The sequence below is a fragment of the Triturus cristatus genome, chromosome 3_1, assembly GCF_964204655.1.
Source record: "Triturus cristatus chromosome 3_1, aTriCri1.1, whole genome shotgun sequence".
NCBI lineage: Eukaryota > Metazoa > Chordata > Amphibia > Caudata > Salamandridae > Triturus > Triturus cristatus.
The window spans coordinates 450,390,975-450,413,178 of NC_140583.1; the positions used below are offsets into that span (position 1 = coordinate 450,390,975).

A 22,204-nucleotide genomic window follows, 5' to 3' on the forward strand; every position below is an offset into this window, starting at 1 on the left:
TGGAGATTTTTAAATATAGTTGCATGTTGAGCGCATATTGGTGGAAAGAGATCCCTACCATTGTGTGATCAAATACCTCTGAAAATATTTGTTAAAACTCATTGGGAAGCTAATCTTTGCATGCAGCTGTCACAGATAATGACTTAATAGCATATTTGACCTCCTCGATGGACATTACTGGATCTAATTCATTCTGTCCATCCTTAGATAATTTCGGAAGTTGGCTCTCCTGTATATATGAATCTAAGGTAGTCTGTGGACTCTGGTCATCTTGTGTGTATAACTAATTGAATAATGATCTTATCAGACTCTCTTATAAGACTGCTATGTTCATCATTTATTTCTGCTATCCTGATTATATTATTTGTTCACTCTAATCTTATTTCCCAAAGGTCGATAAATCGATTCCCCATTTTCAAATTCCTCACACCTTTGAACCATTAATTGGGCAGTGGCTCTTTTTTCCCTAATTTCGCACCCAATTCAGCGCTTGCACCAATAAGCATTGGCAGATCTTTTCCCCTAATTATATACCGCACCCTGCACCGTTGTAGCATGTGCTCTTTTACATTTTATGTACTGCCTGCAGTTTTTCTCTACACTATCCTACCCTGTTGTTGAGATGGGAACCCCGGAACTTTAATAAAGCAATGTATTGATATTTATGGACTAGAAGAAGGCCTAGGCCTCTTAGGTTAGTAACCTATCATAGTCATTATCTTGGAAAAGACCAAACTTAAGTATTAGTCAATCAGGATAAATCACCCTCTGGAACACTTCTGGGAGAAGCTCCCTTACGTCATGTTACCCCAGATAAGGATGGTAGAGGCCTAGACACCATTGGCAAGCGTTTCTCAACTATGGCAGCTCTGACTCCTTTGCAATATGAGGGAGGTACGCCCAACAAATGTGGTCAGATATTGCTCCCTACATCAATCAGCTCTCCGAGGACATTCGAGAAGAAGCCAGGATAACCCTTCAGGAAGGAGAAAGGTCATCAAGCAAGATCATGGACACTGCACTGGATGGGACTGTCCCAGGGTTCAGGCAGTTAGTGGGCGCAGATGTTCTCAGATGGCAAGGTTGGTTTAAGGCCACATCCTTACGCCCTGAGGTTCAGAATAAAATCCTGGACCTTCCATATGACGGAGAGGCCCTTTTTGGGAAACACGTATAGGAGGCCTTCCAAGCGATCAAGGTGGATACAGCCAAGACGTTAGGAACCTTACAGTTCCTGCCTTTTCGAGGCCCCAGAGGACATCCTTCCTAAAGAAGGGGGTATCAGTAATACCGTTACCCTTATTCCTCCAAAAACATGCAATCGTACCGCCCATAGTTCCAGCAGAAACCACCTCGTCCATCCTGTTATGCCAGACCTTATAGAGGTAAAGCAACACGCCCAGGCAAGGATTCCAACCGCTGCCAATGATGTGTTCCAGGCCCTGGTGCCCCCCCCCCCTTTTCTTCTTCTTCAGCTAAGGAGTAATATTTACAACTTCCTCCACCAATGGTAAAATATTACCGCTGACTGGTGGTTGATCAATCTGGTACAGTTTGGTCACACTCTGGAGTACCAACTTGAACTCCACCCCACCCTTCTATCCACATGCATCTCAATTTCTTAGAAATGGAGGTCAAGATCATGCTTCGCAAAGGAGCAATAGAAAGAGTCCTGCTCTCCCAGAAAGGGCAAGGCTTCTACTCATGTTTCTTTCTGATCAGAAAAAAGTCACAGCAGTGGCATCCGAATTTGGAAAGCAGACAACACAAAACCTACCTAAGGAAACAATTATTTTGGATGGTCACCTTACAGGAGCTCCTAAACTAACAAGATTTTATGACCACCCTAGAACTCCAGGATGCCTATATTCATATTCCTATCCATCCAAATCACAGGAAATAACTCAGATGTATGGTAGCCTGAAGCTATTATGAGTTCAATATGCTACTCTTTGGTCTCAAGTACGTGCCCCGTAGTTTTACAAAGTGCCTCGCACCAGTGGCAGCATTTCTCAGGCAGCACCACCATCAGTTCTTTCCATATTTGGATGACTGGCTGGTCAAGTCATCTTCCAAAGAATCAATGATTGCATCAAAAAAGGCCAGCACAGGTCTGTTCCAACAGGTAGGTCTAACTCTAAACCAGCAAAAATCCAATCTGCAGCCATCTCAGACAATAGTATTTCCAGGGGCCGTTTTGAGCAATCCATCCTCCAAAGTGTACCCCTGTCAACAAAGACAGCAACAACTTCTTTCACTAGCAAAGTCCATTCAAACAAGAAAGTCTCTTTCAGTTTGGCGCTACAAATTACTTCTAGGGATGTCTTCCTGCTCCCCCCTCATCCCACTATGTCGCCTAAGAATGCATCCCCTTCAACAAGAATTGGACAAACAGTGGCTACAACTAACAAGATCCCTCAACACCATAACAATTACTCCACGCATGCTGGAAGCATTACAGTGGTGGACAGAACACTGACATCTATCACTTGGGCTCTTTCAATCAGACGCAGCTCCTCTAGTTATCTCCACCAATGCTTCCCTGGAAGGATGGGGACCCTACCTCCAGGACCTTCAAGTCAATAACAAATGGCAACTAGCCAAAAATTGATTGCACATAAATTTGCTAGAGCTAATGACGGTACGCCTAGTCTTACAAGCATTTCTCCCAAGGATACATCATTCAGCAGTTCCCGTCCGCACAGACAACACAACAACGATGCACTACATCAACAAACGGAGGTACAAAATCACTCCTACTGTCAAGGTGCAATGGCTGTGGGAGTGGTCCATCATTCACAACATTCCACTTCGAGCGGAAGATCGTCTTGGGAAGTACAACACAAGAGAAGACGCTCTCAGCCGACTCATTACATCTTGCCAATGAGTGGGAACTACAACAGACTTTAAACAATGTCTTTCTCCGGTGGGGCATGCCATGTCCCCCTCTGAACAGCAAATGCCTGTATTATGCTAGCTGCAATCCCCAGCAGGCATCATGGAGCAATGCCTTTTCGATTGCATGGTCCGGCATGTTTGCCTACGCCTTTCCTCCATTTCCTCTCCTCCCAAGAGTCCTGAGAAAGATGAAAGCAGATCCTGCAAACTGATTCTGATTGCTCCCGCTTGGCCACGTCAACATTGGCTCATGGAATTGCTTCACCTTTCCCAGGAACCTTGCATTCAAGTCAACGTTTTCCCCAAACTCCTATCGATGAACCAGGGCCAAGTCTTGCATCCAGACCTCAAGTCTCCATTTGTCAGAATAGTCCTGAGATCAATGAATTCCAACACTTAAACATACCATTGAATTGTAGGGAGATTCTAGCCAGGGCCCTTGCAGACAGCACAAATAAATAAAATGTTTCACCTCAAGTAGAAAAGGTTCTGCATTTGGTGCCAGCAGGCTAACCCATATCCTCTTTCCTCCTCTCCGGAAGAGGTTCTCCTATATCTTCTTCACCTAGCGCAGACAGGTTTAGCTCAAACTTCAATAGAGGTCTGCTTGGCTGCCATCTCCCGTTTCACACGATAACCTACCTCTTAGTCACTATGGTCTTCCAGGCTCATTAAACAGTTTATGACGGGTTTATTTTGTGCTTTCCCTCCAGGAAAGTCTCCACCACCGCTTTGGCAACTGAACACTCTCCTATCCCAGCTCATGAAAGACCCCTTTGAACACACAACGAAGCGGACATTACATTTCTTTCATGGAAGTTAACTCTACCACTCGCTGTGATTTCGGCAAGGAGGGTTAGCAAAATATAATCCTTCTCCATTCAGCAACCTTTTGTCCAATTTAAGAATAATGGGGTTATTCTCTGTACGAACCCAAAGTTTAGCCCCAAAGTTCCTTCTGGTTTTCACCTTAATGATCCAGTAGTTCTTAAGACTTTATTTCCAAATCCTTCCACATCAACAGAAAGAACACTTCATTCTTGGGTCTCAAGAGATGCCTAAAGTTTACTGAGAAAAAACAAAATCATTCTTCAAGTCCTCGCAAGTATTTGCAGCTTACAGTGCTCCATGAAAAGTCTTTCTACTCTCCAAGCAAAGCATTTCCAGGTGGATTTATAACACCATACAATTTGCCACCAGAAAGCCGGCCGACCCTTGACAACTCTAGTTTGCGCCCACTCCACGAGGGCTATATCTACTTCTACAGCATTTGTTGTTGGCGTGTCTCTTCCAGAAATTTGTTGTGATGCAACATGGAAAAATAGACACTTTTATTCAGCATTACTTCTTTGATTCAGCGGTGCTCAACGATGCGGCAGTGGGTCAAGCAGTGCTTCAACATCTTTTTCATTAAAGGTGAGCCATCCCCATCTTCCCGCCATCCACTTATTTGATTACGTATTTCCGTACTTAGTTATGTTGTGGGTTTGGTAAATGCATAATTGGATAATGTATAGATTCTTTCATTATTCCTATGTTTTCAATAACATCGCTCTCAGTCTTTCTTTCCTGAGATGCATAACATTTCTTCAAATTTGTAATGCATTGGTTAATACTGCAAATGTGTTCAATTGCTGTGTAATCTGATTCAAGCATGTGAATCTAGGAAAGTTCAAATAATGGAGTAAGAAATGTGTTACTTACCTGTAACTGTAGTTCTCCAGTATTGAAATCTTTCATAGATTCACATGCGACCCAACCTCCTCCCCTGGGAGGCTCACCTTTCTATCTCAGTCTAGTATATTGGCACTCGTGCTCTAAAATCGGAGGTAAGAGCGCTTCTTCCAGGAGTGTTCTGGCGGATGATTCATTCTGATTGGCTAATACTTAACTTTGGCCTTTTTCATTATAATGACTATTAATAGGTTACTAACCTAAGAGGCCTAGGACTTTTTCTGGTCTCTACCTATTAATACATTGCTTTATTAAAGTACCGGGGGACTCACATCTCGACGACGGGGAATGGTTCAAGCAATCTATAAAGGATTCCAATACTGGAGAACTACAGTTACAGGTAAGTAACTAATTTCTTCCCTCTCTTTACGCTGTTGTGTTTTTTTAGCTTTAAGTTGAGTAGAGCATTCTTATACATATTCCTTTATAGGATCCCCAACTATGTGTAATCCTGCTGATCTTTAATTCAAATTGCTGCTATAATTGATGATCTGGTCGATATTTTAATATTCCTAAAGAAACACAAGTCATCTCATGCATGTGGTTTGTACCGACCAATATCTTTTAATAAACAGATGTAAAAGTCCACTCAAAAGTATTGGCCAGATGACTATCTAAAGTGATAACTAAAATTGTTAGCCACCAACAACACTTGTTTATCCCTGTTTGAGATTGTACAGACCATATTAATATGGCTATTGCAATGTTTGGATAACTTCCTTAAATTTTCCAGTATTATATTAGCTGCTGAGAAGGCATTTGATCAAATGTCCTGGAGATTTCTATGGACTGCATAGGGTCAAATGCTGTTTTCTAAGAAAGTAATGAAACACATTCAAGTAATATGTTCTGCACCTAAGTCTAAGATCAGTGCAGTGTTTATGATTTCACAAGCTATAAGTATTTTTCGAGGAAGTTGACAGGGATGCCTGATCTCACCATTTCTATTTACTATTTGGAACTTTATATCAGATGGATAATTAATTGTCCATCTTTAAAACCATCTATACTGAATAAGGCACAGGGTAGGATTTCTGCTTTTGTGGAAGAAGTGGCAGGTTACTCCTTGAATGTGCTACTGACGACAGAATTATTTCAAAAGATAGCAGAGCAATTCAAATATGTATCTACATATTGACTGAATGTAGATGAGACCCAGTGATTATTAGTTATAAATAATATATGAATGACTGTCATATTGTGAAGGAAGCAGCATATGTAGGCATCAAAATACATAGCCAGGAGGATGAGATAATCTGGATCAACCATGATTTGTAAGAATGTATTTCACAATTGGAAGAAACTACCCTGAACTATAGTGGTAGGCTTTATATTGTTAAAATGATATTACCGTGTGTGTGTGTATATGTGTGTATATATTTTTAATCCAAGGTGCCTCGGATCTTTAGAGACGTCACTCCACAAGGTAGCAGGTTTCAAACCCTTTATTCGCAAGAAGCTGCGCAAAACAACTGTTCAGAGAAAAGTCCCGACGCGTTTTGCAGCTCACGCTGCTTCTTCATGGGACGGCAATCAACGAATGACTGGAACCTGCAGCCATTATTTACCCACAGCGCATGCACTCTCCGGTGAGTTGCATGCTGGTAGTTGCAGTATACTTTTCCCCCTTCGGTGGAGTCAGTCATTCAAACCTTAATATTTTTTGCCTTATTTGTGTTTCACAGCCCTCCAGTGGGCTACAGGCGTAGTGCTCCGCTTCAATTTGCAGCTTCCTTGTGCCGCATTCAGGCTGTCAGATGGCAGCCAAGCAGCCCCGCCTTCATATTTCACGGCGGGTGGTTCATCTCCCGCGGATGAGGCGTACCGCGTACAACATTAATCCAAGGTGCCTCGGATCTTTAGAGACGTCACTCCACAAGGTAGCAGGTTTCAAACCCTTTATTCACAAGAAGCTGCGCAATACAACTGTTCAAAGAAAAGTCCCGACGCGTTTCGCAGCTCACGCTGCTTCTTCATGGGACAGTTGTATTGCGCAGCTTCTTGCGAATAAAGGGTTTGAAACCTGCTACCTTGTGGAGTGACGTCTCTAAAGATCCGAGGCACCTTGGATTAATGTTGTACGCGGAACGCCTCATCCGCAGGAGATGAACCACCCGCCGTGAAATATGGAAGCTTGGCTGCCATCTGACAGCCTGAATGCGGCACAAGGAAGCTGCGAATTGAAGCTGAGCACTACGCCTGTAGCCCACTGGAGGGCTGTGAAACACAAATAAGGCAAAAAATATTAAGGTTTGAATGACGGACTCCACCGAAGGGGGAAAAGTATACTGCAACTACCAGCATGCAACTCACCGGAGAGTGCATGCGCTGTGGGTAAATAATGGCTGCAGGTTCCAGTCATTCGTTGATTGCCGTCCCATGAAGAAGCAGTGTGAGCTGCGAAACGCGTCTGGACTTTTCTTTGAACAGTTGTATTGCGCAGCTTCTTGCGAATAAAGGGTTTGAAACCTGCTACCTTGTGGAGTGACGTCTCTAAAGATCCGAGGTACCTTGGATTAATGTTGTACGCGGTATGCCTCATCCGCAGGAGATGAACCACCCGCCGTGAAATATGGAAGCGGGGCTGCTTGGGTGCCATCTGACAGCCTGAATGCGGCACAAGGAAGCTGCAAATTGAAGCTGAGCACTACGCCTGTAGCCCACTGGAGGGCTGTGAAACACAAATAAGGCAAAAAAAATTAAGGTTTGAATGACGGACTCCACCGAAGGGGGAAAAGTATACTGCAACTACCAGCATGCAACTCACCGGAGAGTGCATGCGCTGTGGGTAAATAATGGCTGCAGGTTCCAGTCATTCGTTGATTGCCGTCCCATGAAGAAGCAGCGTGAGCTGCGAAACGCTTCGGGAGTTTTCTTTGAACAGTTGTATTGCGCAGCTTCTTGCGAATAAAGGGACTTGTGGAGTGACGTCTCTAAAGATCCGAGGCACCTTGGATTAGTGTATATATATTTATATATGTTTGTGTGTGTGTATGTGTATGTTTGTATATGTGTCCGTGTGTATATATGTATCTATATGTGTGTATATGCATTTACAGGTGTGTGTATGTATGTGTGTGTGTGTGTGTGTGGGTGTGTGTGTGTGTGTGTGTGTGTGTGTATATATATATATACGTTTCAAACAAACGATGACAACGCTTTGTGCGGTTTTTAACTTTTATTTTCTGCCGCTACCAAACGCGTTTCGACTGCCGAGCAGTCTTGCTCACTGGTAAAGAAGTTTGAAATGTGGCCATTTTTTAAAGTGCATACCGTGCAATAATACAAGTACAAACGTGACTACCATTGAAAACAGACTCGTAGTTTTAGTCATGGCATTCACATTACATTTCTTTTTAAACTTTTTGTCCACAGTTAAAATCAATTTTTAATGTGAAATTTAAAAATCATGTTATTTCGCATTAATCATGTTTGACAATTAACATCGCGTTTCATGTTAATAGTTCAATCACTGCTTCTGCGCTCGTTATTCAAGCTCAAGTGAGCTTTATTGACAGCGTCCTTCAAGCATCATTCATTATCGTATTTTAGCTCAAGTGAGCCTATAATTATTTACTACCGCGCATTATGCAACTTTACTGGACTAAAATTTCATTGCATTGAACTCATACTTCTTTCAAGCCCAAGTGGGCTAAATTTGCACAACAAGTAACTGTTACCAAGATATGTGACCATTTTCTGTCTGACAACTTCATCGAGTCTGTTCATACTTATATTCCTTTATAAAAACAACAATAAAAATAAAAACATTGTAACCTTCTGATCTTGGGCGACGCTTTACTGTAATGTACTTATAAATGTGTGTGCAATTCCTCTTCTATATTCAGGCCTCCTGGTTGTTTTGAATTGAGCTCTATAATGTAGCGAGACTCTAGTCTCCTCAACTTCTTCACCCTATTTCCTCCTCTTACATTCATTGTTATAGTGTCAATTACATAGTAAGTCAGACCTCTAATATCTTTATTATGTACTTCTCAAAATGCCGGGCCACCGGGTAAGATCTATCACCATTCTTTATCGCCCTTAAATGCTGTAAGACATGCTTATGGACTTCAAGGATCGTGCTTCCTACGTAGCGCAGGCTACAGGGGCACTGCAGTACGTAGATTGCAAAATCAGTTTTACACGTATATTTGCCCTTGATCTTTCTCATCTTATTTGTTAGGCCTATTCTATACTGATCCTTGTTAATTCCATGCACGCACGCCTTACATTTTAGGCACTTGATAAATCCTCGCTTTTTGTTTAGCCATGTTGTTTTTGCTTGCGGTTTCTTAAGGGTACTGCTTACTAATGCCTGTTTGAAGGACCTGAACTTTCGAAAAGTGATCTGTGGTCTCTTCGTAACCTGTTTGCCTAGCAGTGGATCATTTTTTATTATGTGCCAATGTTTGTTAAGATTTCTTCTTAACTCATCATATTGTATGCTAAATGCAGTAATAAATCTACATTGATTCTTATTGCCTTTGTCAATTTTCTTGCTAGCATCAAATAGAATCTCCTCTCTTTTCTTCCTCGATGCTTTACTGATCCCATTGTCAATCCAATCATCTGGATATCCTCTGCTTCTGAATCTCTTAGTTAAAGTATTTAGTTATTTCTTACTTTCCTCTGGGAGACTACAATTTCGCCTGGCTCTCAAACTCTCTCCATACGGAATACTTCTTTTCAGATTAACTGGATGAATGCTCTGAGCGTGCAGCAAAGTGTTGCCAGAGGTAGGTTTTCTATACAATTTGGTTTCAACTTTCCCATTCTCAATATACACTGTTAAATCAAGGAAATTGACACTCACACTGCTAATTTCACTCGTAAAGTTGAGGTTTAAATCATTCTTCTGTATTTTAGCAATAAAAGATTTCACTTCTACTTCCACACTAGGAATAAGTCGTCTATAAACCGACTCCAATGCATAATGTGGTTGTCCCATTCCCTGTGGTACTGAACTCGCATCACCTGCTCCTCCCACCAGCCCATATGCAGATTAGGATAGCTGGGGGCGAAGCAGGTGCCCATCGCAGTACCACAGATCTGGTGGAACAGTTGTCCATCAAACAGGAAGAAATTGCTATTCAGACATTTCTAAACCATTCTGATAATCATCTAGGTATGGGCCCATAATTTAATGGATCTTGTGCCCAAAAAGTGCCCCACTGCTCTCAGGCCATCTGTGTGCCTAATGCTAGTGCCTATTAAGCCTTGCCACAGTTTCAGTATTAAAATGAAAAAAAACCACACATAAAAAAACAAGAGTCTCACAAACTAATCATCATCTTCCACCATTGGGGCAAGCAAAACCTAGATCTGTGTGCAACGAGTCAGAACAGAAAATACAGATTCTTATGCAAGCAGGTATTCCCAACTTGGGAGAGAGATGGAATGCCTTCTTGATAGCAGTGTCAGCAATGGTAGTCTATGCTCCCCTCCCCTCTACGGCCCCCCCACACTCTCCCAACCCACGATTCTGAAAGTACTCATCAAAATAAAACGAGCAATTTCAGCTCATGTGGCCCAAAAAGTACTAATTCCAAGAGCTACTTCTCTAATCAGAGTAGAGTTGCATACAACTAAAACCTGAACCCAACTTACTATCTTTGCATAAAGGCTACGTCCTTCATCAGAACCCTGTAGCACTGAACTTATTGTCGTGGCCCCTGAACATGGCTAATGCAACCTCTTAGATATCCCGGAACACTGCAGAGGAATACTTTACAAAGCTAGAGTGAAACAACAAACAATCTTCAACACCAGTGGAAACAAGTGTCTTTATGGTGTACCAAGTACAACATACATGAACCTATTTCTTCTCTTCCTAAACAATTGCTGCCTTATAGCACATTCATGCCTCACTTCTACTTCAATTTTTTTTTATATTTAATTTTTATTAATTTTTGCACTTTCAAGCAGCAGCTTGTTACGTCAAAATTATACAGTATAATAAGTACATTTTCACTCATATTTCCATGCTATCTTAATGTGTTACTACCCATCAATCAACTTTAGGCATTTGAACTGGTGAAACCTAATCTTTTGTTCAATTAGCCTTCTGTCTCACTCTAGCTCTTCCCCCCCCCTCCCGCCAATTCTTCAATGACAATAAACAGACCACAGAGGTAAAGACACTCCAACTTTCCATCAGGGGATCTCCGAGATTACTACTTACTCCTACCTTTCCCCCAATCATGCTTTAGTCAGAGTCCACTAGCAGCTATTTCCCACTTCAGAAGATCTTCAAATAGAACATTGCTTTGGTCATTCAGGAGCATTAAGGAGTTCTTAAAAGCACTCTCTAGAGTTTTCCACTCATCCACCAACTCCAATGTAATGGAACACAGTTCTCTCTCTTTAAACCAATAAATAAGACCCAGCTAAAATATCTCTTTTGTAAAATGGTATTGTTATTGGTGTTAACATCCGCAAAAAGGGTAAGTGAAATTCAAACTTTACTATCAAAGCACGAGTTATGCAGTCTTGTAACGACCAAGTTATATTAAGAAAAAACAGTGCGGTCAGACTTTTACTTAAACAATTCTGTGGTGTTAAATAATTTATTTTTTCAAAATACAAGAGATGTAGTGCAGAGTACACTTCATACTCTCGATGTCAGAATCGCGGAAATAATGGGGTTGAAAAATGGGATTGAGAAGACAATGTTCAAGAACTGCATGAAACCCTAGTATACCTGACTTGTAACATATCCTTTAATGTGATGATGATGCTGTCTTGGTTAAAAATAATACAGGTATTACACTTTCATTAACCCTAAATATCGACCACTGTGGGACTCTGTTGCCAATTCTGAGAGCTACTAATTAAAAGCACTCATTTGTTTTATTCATCTTACTTTTGCTGTCTTTCCAGAGGAGACTACTTTACTCAAACACTCAAAAATTATTCAATCTTTGTCAGTTATCACTAGAGTGGAATCTCCAATTCAGAGCTGGATTTAGACTTGTTCTTTAAGCATTCCACCTTAGATTCCTAGTTAGAAATAGAAGCCAAGACACAAGCCCTGAATCTCTTGATTATATCTTTGTTTTCCTGCATGGTCCTGTCAACTTTGAACATGTGCTTGTTCTGCATTCCTGCATCACTCTTGGTATTTGCCATGCAAGTGTTCTTTACATCCAGAGTTACCTCCATAGATCAAATGTTCTTCTCCTGATGAAATGCAGTGCAATGTTTTGAAGATTCCTTATGGTGGTTGTTATCCGGTATTCCCTCTAGGTGTAACCCAGGTATCTGAAATAAGCACCGCTCTTAAAAGCATACAATTGTGTGTAGAGTGGCTTCTCTTCTACATCCAAGTTAGTCAGTGTTTCCAAAGCAATCTTTTTGACTTGTGGGACAGACAGAAGAAGGTAGATAGGTGTCTTGTTTGTGTTTTTCTTTTGTTTTCGTTCATGCATTAAAATGCCTCCTGATTTAAATGCTGCATTTAAGAGCCTTGATCTGTGAGACCTACTGAACTACGTGCTGCAACAGAATAAACAACATATCACAATCATTTAAGTGGGTCACAAGAAGAAAGTGAAAGGGACAAACAATAGTGGTTATTCATTTCAAACAGCTGACCAAAAACATCGAAACTGCCTTCAGCCCTGGCTCTGATTTGTCTTTATGGAGTCTAGATTTCTGTCCCAAACTCTGCAGCTGCGACCTCAGCCTACAAAAAAAACATCTTGTCCTTTGTAATAATCTTTATTACCAACGTTTTGATCCCTAAAATCAGTTTGTTTAGGAACTTGTTCTGTTGTATCACCTCACCTACTCCTTTATCCTCGCTACTTGGTTTACTGATATGTCCAGTTTGGCAGAGTTAGTATGCTAGAACCCTCTCTTGCCTTGAGGTGTAATGTTATTAGGTTTTTGATCAGAATTCCATTCCTGAACATTGGGTTAACTTATTTCATGAGAGAAACTTTGAAAAGCTTTAATGTTCAGTATCATTGTATGTCCTATACTTATTTAGTACTTCACCTTATTCTCCACCATGCACACCCAACAAGTGACCCTGGCCCGTTGATCTAAAACCCCACCTTCACTTGTGGAGTACCGCAAGGGTGTCCTGTCTTGCTGACTTACTTTAATCTACATCACACTGCTGATCTAATGTTTGGAAACACAGGACTTCATACTTTATCTGTATGAAGGCAATGCAAATACACATTTACTTTAAACTGGAAGAAGAATCTGGGATTTCAGGGAATAATCTGCCTAAAAGACGTACAGAATTTGATGCAACAAATCCTGTTTTACTTCAACTACCAGGAGACCCATCATTCCTCCCATTTTCTTGCCCTCACTTGAGGTGGATCCCTCTGAAGTCCATGCATAAATTCTAGAACATAAAGGGGCTCCTTGATAGTGATTCACCTTTTATCCCTCAGATCCATCATGTTTCTGTCGATACAAAACGTTCCAGGAGCAAGAACTTACTTGTTTCAGAAACTTCTAAATTTCAAACCTCTCAAGCTCCAAAGCAATCCTTTTCCGGTTACACCACTTCCACCTGGACCTCTGTCTCACTGTGCTCTGCACCAAGCATGCTTTTATTCTGAAAAGGTCTAAAGACTCGCCTTTTCAAGACCTTCCTTGGAAACTTTGGTTTTATGTCTTCATTTCCTCCTAGACAAGGTCCTGTTTTCGTTTCTCTCACGTTGAAATATTGTTTATGGAGCCTTGTAGACCTATGTATCAGTTTTTTTTAATGTAAAGCGTTCTATCACCGTCTGGTGCAGTGGTTCTATATGAAGAAGAAAAAAATAACTCACAATATATCCTTACATCTAGTTGTTGTTGCTTCTTTGCTATACTGCTATAACACCTTCTTTACTGGCTGTTGAAACTTGCGGTATATAAGCTCCACATAGTGGGAGAAAAATGAGCCTTTCCAATCTACATTTGGACTAAGCAACATGTTATAACAAGAAAATGTTCCGTATGAAGATCTATCTGGTTTTACTGCCTTATGCATACACATGCCCATTCATACATCCACTACATACAGACTAAAAGTCTTGTTTTTGTAAAAAGTATCTCCACCTTTATTAAATTTTTTATTTTTCAATAAAGGAGGAGTTACTTTTTCTAAAACACGGCTTTTAGTCTGGATGTAGTGGATGTAAGAATGGGCATGTGTATGCATAAGGCAGTAAAACAAGATAGAACATAATAGGAAACATTTCCTTGTTATTGGGTGGTTTAACCTGGTTCCCTTTGTGCTAGAAGGGTTTCTCTTTTTTTTGTTTCTTGATTCTAAGCGCAAGTGACAAAATTTACATATTCTACTTATGTCACAGATTCTTATTTACAAAGATTCATACACACATTCATTGGTGGGGCCTATAACACCAACACACTTCACATCCACACAAACACCACTGAATCTGTACACGGGAGAAGGGGCTGCTGGACATGTGGGTACCTTATTATCTATCGGGATAAATCTTCTTACTATTTTATGTATACATTTTATATACACTTCTCAGAATCCTGACGGAATCATCAAGGCACTCCACTGTTTGGTCGATGGCCCAACTAGTTGGACTGGTTGATGGTGAATTAGAACCAGCTAACACACAATAAAAGTCTAGGAAACATTAATCTCTTCAGTGATTAATTTTAAGAACCACACAAACTTGTTTCTTGTTATTTCAATGTTATTTATCTAAGTTATTAATGATTCCCTTAAAACATGCATTTATTTACTACAGTTCATAATTTGAAACTCAAATGTATTAATGAGTATCAAGCATTTAGAGATTTCATTTAAACATAAATTTAGGAAAATGCAGTAAATCATTTACCAACGAACAGGCGACGATAGCTTCAGATCAAACAGGGCGTTATCCGCATTCTCAGGTAAAACTTCACTAGACAGGCTGTCTGACCCACACCAAGGGATCAAACAGTCAGGCAAAAATACAGGATACAACGCAACAGCTCTGCAAAGTCCATATATCAATCCGCAGTATGGATTAACTCCACACCCAGACTGGCCGCATAGAAATTAAAGAAATTGTAGAAAGTCAGAGATTTAAAAAGAACAACCACCCAACAAGAACTCCTTTTTAAAAAATAACCCAAAGACTATCACGACCGCAACTCCAACTCCTCCTGAACCAACCCTCAATTCCCGCACCTGTAATGACAGATGAGGGGTTATTATACCCTTTTTGTGTCTTACTTCATACAAGATATGACAACTTTAGGGGCAGACCAAATGTTCTGATTGGACAGTTCGGGGTTATCAATAGTTCATTTCACTCGTCCCAGTGCAAACTGGTTCTGCATAGTGTCCTCCGATTCCCATGTGGGTACCGGCAAATGTATCTTTTCAAGGCAAAAGGGTCCTATTGACAGGTTCATTCTTTGTCACTTCCTTGGTTCTCATACGCTCATCTTCTGGCTTGTGGTCAAGTCCCCAGCACATCGACCTTGGCAGGGAACACGATGTCAGGAGTTCATTTCACCTTGTGATCTCCAGAGGTATCTGGGCCTGCGCAGAAATCATCGCGCGCACATGGTGGCATCTGCTTCAGAGAACGCCATCTTGAGTACTGCGGCCTAGTAGGCCCAAATGTTAACTAAGCGAAAATAGACATAACAGCAATTACAATTTTGAAATAAAGGTTCTAATGTTTAAACCCACACTAATCCCACCATATATTAGTATTTTCCTAGCTGAAGCAACATTTAAAGCGATAATACTTACCATACGATAACTTTAAGCCACAATACAATCACAAAGCAATATAAACCATGCAATTTCACTATTTTAACACAATGTAAGGTTAGTTTGCGTACCATTATTAATTATTTAACCTTGCCATGCAATTAGCAATTTAGTCCCACGTGTATTTGTTTATCAAGGTGTAAATGTTGATTAGTACCACTTCCACTTCAAACATATTATGTTAAATTAATTTTAGAATGATTACATAATTAGTTTCATGCAGTTTAGATGTATACAAAATCTTGTTTTACCTGCTCCATCAGCTCCCCCCCTTTGGTGATTTTAAACATCACCACTACTCACTAATTTCACTAAATTTAACTAAGGAGATGTTTTTTTCCGAATCCACTTGCATTTGTTAGTTTAAACAATAGTGTTCTCCACAATGTTCTCTTTTGTCTTCTTGTACACAATTTCTTTAAATTCTTCTAACTCTATTTCTTCTATTTCTCTTTCTCTTATTTCTTTCTCTTTATTTTTCTTATTTTCTCTTTTTATCTTATTTTTTAGTTTTCTTCTTTTTATGCACAAACATCCTACTCACAATATTAACACTAAAATAATCACAAAAGTCACAGGTATTAGTATTTTGCCCACAAACGAGCTAAATAACTTTGTTAATAAATTCTTAATAGAGGAAAAACTTTTACCAAGTTTCTCCCATACACCTTCAACCTCCATTGGAACAATTTCTTCATGCAATTCAGTTATATTCTTAATATATTTCTTTATATTCCGACTTTTGTCAGGAATGTAAGTACAGCAATGTTGTACTTTCAGCATTCCACAGACTCCTCCCTCTTTTGCCAAAATAATGTCAAGGGCAAGTTGATTTTGCATTACCATAGCTCTCATGGCAACCATTTCAGTATTTACCATTAAGAAACCTCCAGCTGTGTTTGTTGATAAGCGATGCACAACTGTAGACAAATTTCGAATTTTTTGTGCTTTCAGAGATATTCCAACTGCTGGTATCAGTGCTCCAAAAATATCACCAATAATTTCTGACCAACTTTCCCTCCTTCTACGTGTTAGACGTCTATCTATTTCATGCAATCCATTTTCTCCCCTTTCCACATGAAATATTTTTGGAAAGACCAGGCCTACGTAGCAAGTTCTGTACTAATGGTCCGGCACCTTATAATAAGCTCTGTTTCCACAAATGTAATATATTCCAGGGAATACCGGATCTTTTCCTCCTTTAAATCCCCATCCTCCCATGATTTTGTATAAATCCTGGCACTCACTTGCACCCACAAAGTAATTGTCATACACAGTATTATCTCTACTTATGCATAATTTCCCTTTCTGAAGCCAATCTAAAGCCATTGCCGGGTTTGTTTCTCCTTTCAAATGATTTTCCTTCCCAACATCCCAAAATGGTGTTTCACTTCTTTCCCCAGTCACCTTCTTTTGCATTTCAATTATCCTCTTTTCCACCATATTCAGGAAAGTTTTCTCTTCTTTTCTTAAACTACAAGTAAGGTTATTTTTAAACACTTCTTCTAAAGTTAGTTTTCTTGTTTCTGGGAAAAATTCGCCAAGAGTTTTACCAGGCTTCACCTTGTTTAATTCAGGAACTACAGGAACTTGTGAGAAAATATTATCTATGTCAGTGTAATAATAATCTAATTTACCTGTTTTATAAAACAAACTTGCTAGGACACTACAAGTCATCTCGTGTGTCAAAGGAAGGTGATAAGTGACACCTTCAGATACAGATGCAGGCAACTGCATACAGACATAACAATCTCTAACATCCATTGTTTCCACGTACTCATATAATAGTTTTGTGAAAACATTCTTACAAAAATCATTTATAGACTTATCTCAGTGAAGTTCTGTTCTATCTACCGGTTTTGTGATATGACTGTCATCAGAGTGTTGAATAATGGTTCCATTCATTGAGTGTCTGTCTACGTTTTCACGTTATTCTAAATGAAACAGTTATTGCCAATATAATCCAAACAAGCATCAATAATCCTGTACAACAAAAACACATTGTACGCCATCTTCAGATGCGTTCAACCCTGTGCCCCACTATCATTGACAATGCTCTTCCCTTTATCGCTGCCCCATACGCCCCCCCAGAGCGTTATCGCCGACGCCACAGACCCTGTATTTTCTTCAAAGTAGTAGTCAGTGTCTTGCCGCAAGGCGTCCCTAATGTGTGGAATTTTTAGCAACCAGGGCTGGATCATAATCGGGCCTGGTTGCATTGCTCGGGGAGCTCCGAAGATTGCTGTAACCGATGAATGGTCTGATATTCCCTGTGCAAAGCAAGCGGAATCCGTGAAGTGCTGAATGTGCTGAGCCTGGGTAAACAGGTAGTCAAGCCGTGAGTGACTGCCATGAACACCAGATTGGAAAGTGAAGAGTATGTCTCGGGGGATGGAAAGTGAAGAGTATGTCTCGGGGGATGGAAAGTGAAGAGTATGTCTCGAGGGTGTGACCATCTCCAGATGTCTACCAGCCCCAGGGCGTCAGTAAAGTTGTGCAGTTGTGAGCCGTGCGGAGCGTCCCGTCTAGTTGGGGAGCGATCCATAGTACCGTCCATCGTCAAGTTAAAATCGCCACCCATCACCAGAGCACCCACAGGTAAATTCATCAATAGCGCCCCTATATCTGCCAGCGTCGTGCGCAGGAGGCCTGGTGGGGCATATACAGAGATCACGTTGAGGACCTTGCCCTCCCAGCTGCCTGAGCAAGCAACATATCTACCCTGTGGTTCAGTCCATGTGGTATGAATCACATAGGGGCAGCCCTTTCGAAGGAGGATCCCCACCCCTCTGGATCCCAAGGTAAAACCTGAGTGCGCGACCATACGATACCCCTTTCTGTCCAGGGCCCTACAGTAGTTACCTATGAGGTGGGTTTCTTGGAACAAAACTAAGTCTAGTCGCTGACGATGTATATATTGTAGAACTCTACCACGTTTGATTTTGTCCCCCTGCCCATTGATAATCCAAGTCATGAGGCTAAGTCCCTGACTTCTTGCCGTAAGGCCACAATAATAGTGTGATGGAGTGAGCGGAGTGACTATTGTGAAGAGGCGCCATAGCGACTAATTTAAATGCTTCGCCCGTCGTATTACAGCACTCCATGAGTGTCGAAGATGAAATCAGTAGTCTGGAGGTAAGTACCATTTATGACGTCCTGATAGAAAATGCCATTTCGCACTGCTGCAGTAAAACAATAAAAAACATCTCCCCAACAAAACCAAATCAAACAGACCCAAAGATGTGAAAACTTACCCCCCACCCTGCCTCCCTACACAACGGGACTAGAACCGCCCGCCACCCCCAACATGCAGAGCGCCTGTCGCCCCCCCATGAACAATTCAAGGAAATGTGAGCTACTCCACTCCCAACACATTCACTGACAGCCCATAGGTTCCTTCCCCCCCCAACCCGACCCCATCCCTACTAGTGTAAGAAACGCTTAACTCAGTCCGGGTAGCTAAATCATATCAAACAGGGCTCCCACGCAGTGGAGCATGCAGCAACACTCCCCGCAAGGGAACCAGTCCCCTTCAAGTAAGTGGAAACTGAGAAAAACAACTCTGCAACGGTGAAAACTAGGCAAGTAACCACCCAGTGTCCCCGGTAGTGACCCATGATGACATTGCGCCAAAGGGGTGATTACTTCCCACATCCCGGGACACACCCATCAGTATCACCATGGAGTGGTTAGACTTACGAGTTCGTCACCAGATACGTTACGGGAAGCTTTGATGGATCAATACGAACAACATACCATCTTACCAGCGTCCAGAGTTAGTGTCCCCCTGTTTGATCCTGGGCATCAGAGTCTGAGTGTGGAGGAGATCGTCTCTGCTGACGCCAATCTTCGGCCTTATCAGCCGCCGAGAGTTCCTTTTTTTTCTTCTTGTCCACAGTGCGCCAGCCCTCCAGCCAGTCCCAAGCATCTTCCGGGCGTGTGAAGAACCATGATTTCCCATCGGCCTCAACCCGCAGCTTGGGGAACATCATTGCGTATTTGACTTCCTGGTCACGGAGAGCTCTTTTCACCTCCAGGAAGCTGCGTCTTTGTTTCTGGACTCTTAGTGTAAAATCGGGAAAGAACGTAATTTTGCTGTTCTCGATAGTAAGGGGCGGGGCCGCTCTTGCAGTTTAAAGAATGGTGTCACGGTCCCGGAAATTGAACACCCGAGCAAGAAGTGGTCGAGGGGGCGCCCCCGGCCGAGGGCGACCGCCCGGCACCCGATGGGCTCTTTCAATCGAAAAACACTTTGAGAGACCTCTGGGCTGTAGATGCTTGAGGACCAGGTCTTCGACAAAGAGGTCCGCCGCCTGCCCCTCCGCGCGTTCCGGAACACCAATAATGCGGACGTTGTTCCGGCGCATACTGCCTTCATAATCATCTAACTGCTGAGCCAGTAATTCGTGGGAGGCGTGCAGGTCTGTGACTTCCCGTTTGAGAAGGCTATTGTCGCCAGTCAGTTCTTTGGTCACTCTCTCCACCGTGCCCACCCGTTCGGCGATTTTCCTCATGTCCTCACGAATCAGACACACATCCGTGGCCACGGTGTCAATCCTTGCTTCAAGGGATGTTTTAACAGCTGTGATCGCATCAAGAAGGTCTTTGTTCGTCGGTTCTGCCTTGCCATCTGAGGCCGGCACATCCTGTGGTTTTTGCCAGGCGAATTTCTCCAATTTAGTCTGTGCCACCGTTCTGCTGCTCTGTCCGGATGCCATAATCACAGCCCCAGGTGGCATCCCCCGGCTTCCGAGCGCAGTCGCTACTCACCGCAGTGGACCGTGCCACTCGGCCTGTCGGCTTTCGCGGGATGCACCCCAACCAGGGGGACAATCCACCGAGAGCGCAGCGTCAAGGGAGCTCTGGGTGCCCTACCAGACCCGCACACCAATCAGTGGGTCTAGGATAGGGGGGGCCCCTACCCTCTCTATGTCGCGTTCACCTCCGCAATACTTGCTGTACTAGTTATCACCCCGGGGAAGGCAGATGCGGACGTCAGGTGATCCGCGGCAGCGCCGGATTGGCCAGGGCCTCTGCGCGGAGAGTCACAGTTCCATGGGGTGGCCTGCCTCCCTGCAGGCCACCCGGGGCCCAACCACAGCATGCGTCCGGAGTCCGTCACCCAGCGGGGGCAGGGAACCGTGGGCCTCCCCCGGCAGGCCACGACACTCCGTGTCCGAGCAGCGCAGCAGAGGAGCTGGGCACACACCTGGATGCTGTCGCTCCAGTGGGATCCGGTACAACAGCACAGATGGGCCCACTTCCAGTCCGCAGGCGAGGGCCGCCCAGGACACGACAGGAGTAGGTGAGTCTCCGTATGGGGCCCACACACGCTGCCCAGGGTCAGGGCGTCGGTGGCGCTGGGTCTGCAGTCACCTGGTATCCGGCGGGACTCGTGGCGCCGGGGGTGGACCCCTTCAGCAAGCTGGGCAGGAAGTGCAGAGTCACCAGCAGCGTCCCTCACCAGGGAGGCCTGGCCGGGTCTCCCTCTCTCCAGCAGGGCTTCCGCAGTAATCCGTCACGTCCAGCAGCCCTGAACGATGCCGCAGTCCGCCGGCTAGCGCCGGGCCCAATCGCAGCACCGGCGCAGGCGGCGAGCCTCGAGTCTCCGGTCCCAAGGGAGACAGGCCGCAGCCGCGGCCTTGTGCAGTCTCGCTCCCCGGCCGGGGCGTGCCCCCCGCAGCCAGGCCGCCGACGAGATCGCGGAGCGTGGAGCTCTCCCCCGGCGCCGCCACCAATCCACCTCCAACGCGTCTGCGAGGTCGGCGGGAGACCCCGGACCACAAGGAAAGCTTCAGGGCATGGGTCGGGCCAGTGCGGCATGAAGGAGACAGGATAGTTCGGGAGTGGCGCTTCAGAGCCTCGCTACTGAGCGGCCATTCCCGTCGGGAGCAAGCCACGCCCCTCCATTCAGAATTTCTTGATCATCTGTTTCTTCTCTGGTGTCAGTCAATATTACTCTCAGGATTTCCGAGACCTCTTCTTCCTTGTCCACTTCCTGCACAGTCACACTCAGACTTTCTTGGCTGTCAGCTTCCTCTTTTATATCCGGAAGTGCCACATATGTCCATTCCGGTGAATTGTACTTTTGGTTAGGCCTTTTTATTCTTTTTTGTACGTTGCAAGTGCTTCTTATCCGTGTCCTCTTGTTTTTCCTGACTGGACACTTCATTCACTTGTTCAGCATTATTAAGCTTTATTCTTGTCAGTCGGTATCTCAATTTCTTGATTTTGTTGGGCCAAGTTTCTTCCTTCAATGGCCTTTTTAATTTAGTTCTTTTCTCATCTTGTTCGGTTTTCCAAGCCCTTTTTCTCAAATTTCTTCCCCCTTTATCTTCTGCTTCACTTTCTTCTGAATCTGTCTCCGTTTGGATATCACTTTCTTTTAATTTTATTCTCAGTATTTCAGGTTCACTGTCCGAATCTATCCTTCTTCGTGTTTCTTCCACACAATCTTCCTGCTGACTATCTGACCCCTTTTCTACCTGTTTGTGTTGTGTCCCTGAACCTCCTCGGGGTTCTTCCACAATTATTTCACCCTCACTCTCTGGATCTAATTCCTCTCCTTCTATCTCTACAATTTCTGGAGGGATCTCTCTTGTACTTGGGATTTCTTTGTCAAAGATTACTTGTTCAGTTTCTCCAGTTTCATGATTAGTTCTTCGTTTTCCTGCTTGTTCTGTCTCAGATTCAGAACTAGTATCTGAAATTTCAAGGCATCGTCTTAATGGTACATTTTCTTGACCAATAATTTGACATGGACCTTGTTCATCTGCTTCTGCTTCTGGTTCTTGTCTTGTTTTCGTTTCTTCT

At 43.1% G+C, this 22,204-nt stretch overlaps 1 protein-coding gene across 6 annotated transcripts in view; it reads left to right on the plus strand.

Annotated features, from left to right (window-relative positions):
* GABPB1 (GA binding protein transcription factor subunit beta 1) overlaps positions 1–22,204 on the plus strand; it is a 600,584-nt gene that overhangs the window by 333,452 nt on the left and 244,928 nt on the right. The gene's annotated exons all lie outside the window — the stretch shown is intronic.